A 1,813-nucleotide genomic window follows, 5' to 3' on the forward strand; every position below is an offset into this window, starting at 1 on the left:
GGCCCGGTACCAGAAAAAAAAAAAAAAAAAAAAAAAAAAATATATATATATATATATATATATATATATATATACTATACAGATTTGCGTAAATACATTAAAAAACTCTTTCTGTGTAACATCAGTTTGACTCATGTAGCTTAACCACTACATTTTTTGTGCTTGGTTAACATTTTTTAATAAGAAAATATGTTTTTGAACATTTCTTTGGAGTATAATTCTTTACAATGGTGTGTTAGTTTCTGCTGTATAACAAAATAAGAAAATGTTTAATGTGACAGGTTAAAAAATTTTTTTTCAACCTCTTAGTTTTTTTCATGATGTTTTCCTATTTCTTGAACGAAGGCAATCAAGCTTTCAGAGTTTGATTTACTGAAGAAATTGGTTGGCTTTGCTTACATGTATTGTGTGACTTGAGATAAAGCTGCAGGACTCCCTCAGTAACTGGAGGGCAGGAAACAATTGACACTGTTTCTTAATTCACATTGTTTCTGAGACATTTCCTACTTCCTAGTATAATATAGCTTTCCCATGAGAACAATTTGCTTGTAAATGGTTAGACATGATAAATTTCTCATTGGCACACATTCTGTGAGGAGAATTTCACTGTGCTTTTTAGTAGTTGAGTTGGCGTGTGTGTCTGTGTGTTTGTGTGCATATCTGTGTGTGTTCTGGGGGCTGGTGCTTCATGTTTTATGTAGATACCTCCAACTTCATTCCAAGTATGAGATATTTTCTTCTGAATGCTTACCCATTAACCTAGGATTCTGCATTCCTTGGTTGGAACCTCTTTCTTGATATAATTGTTTTAATCCTTCCAGTTTAAGGGAATAACCCTGTGAATTATGGTGGGGTTTTTTTTTGTTTTTTTTGTTTGTTTGTTTTTGCGTTACGCGGGCCTCTCCCATTGTGGAGCACAGGCTCCGGACGCACAGGCTCAGCGGCCATGGCTCACGGGCCCAGCCGCTCCGCGGCACGTGGGATCTTCCCGGACCGGGGCACGAACCCGTGTCCCCTGCATCGGGAGGCGGACTCTCAACCACTGCGCCACCAGGGATGCCCTATGGTGTTTTTAGATATGCCTGATGAGTTACCGTGGAAAGGAATTCACAGCATTTACATCAGACATTTGCATGTATGTGTATTGCATGTGGGTGTGTGATATTGTCTGCAGCACTGTAAAGTGGTCATCAAGGAATAATGCCAGAACGCGAAAGGAAATCCGTAGATTATCTCATCTTTTTTGCAATTCCTATTTGCAATTCAAAAAAAAAGAGAAGTTTTCACATTACTTCCGAAATGGTGGTTCCCGCATTCAGAAGTTAGACTGTATATAAAGTGAAAGTAAAAGTTTTCCAATTAAAAAAAAATGTAGAACTTTGAGTTCCTTTTTTTTTCTGTCTTATCAGATTTTGTAAAAATAATACCACTTGTCAGTTTTGCAGCTCCTTCCATCTAGAGAACTAAAAGCATTTCACAATCTTTTTTCCTCATGCCCTTCTCTTCAAGGCAATCTTTACTGGGCTGGGTTTATTTTTATCACTGCAACAACCAGTTTTTAGAAACTTTTGCAAACGAAAAAAGAAAAATGAGAATGGCACTGTAGCTGACATTCATTTTAGCTGTTTCCTAGTGTGAACATTTGAGTATTTCTAAAATTTTCTCTCCAAGTATGTCTTATTTTTTCTTAGTTTGTCCCAGTTCTAAGTCTCTATTCTGCTGATTGGGTAAAATAAGTTTTAGTGTAAAACCTTATACCCCGCAGAATGACCTCTTGACCTTTGAGTTAGATCCCCCCCCCCCCCCCCCCCCC

General features: G+C 37.6%; 1 protein-coding gene across 4 annotated transcripts in view; it reads left to right on the forward strand.

Moving 5' to 3' along the window:
* SLC4A4 (solute carrier family 4 member 4) overlaps positions 1–1,813 on the forward strand; it is a 350,524-nt gene that overhangs the window by 68,465 nt on the left and 280,246 nt on the right. The window lies entirely within an intron of this gene.

This window comes from Lipotes vexillifer, unplaced genomic scaffold, assembly GCF_000442215.2.
Source record: "Lipotes vexillifer unplaced genomic scaffold, Lipotes_vexillifer_v1.1 scaffold933, whole genome shotgun sequence".
Lineage (NCBI taxonomy): Eukaryota > Metazoa > Chordata > Mammalia > Artiodactyla > Lipotidae > Lipotes > Lipotes vexillifer.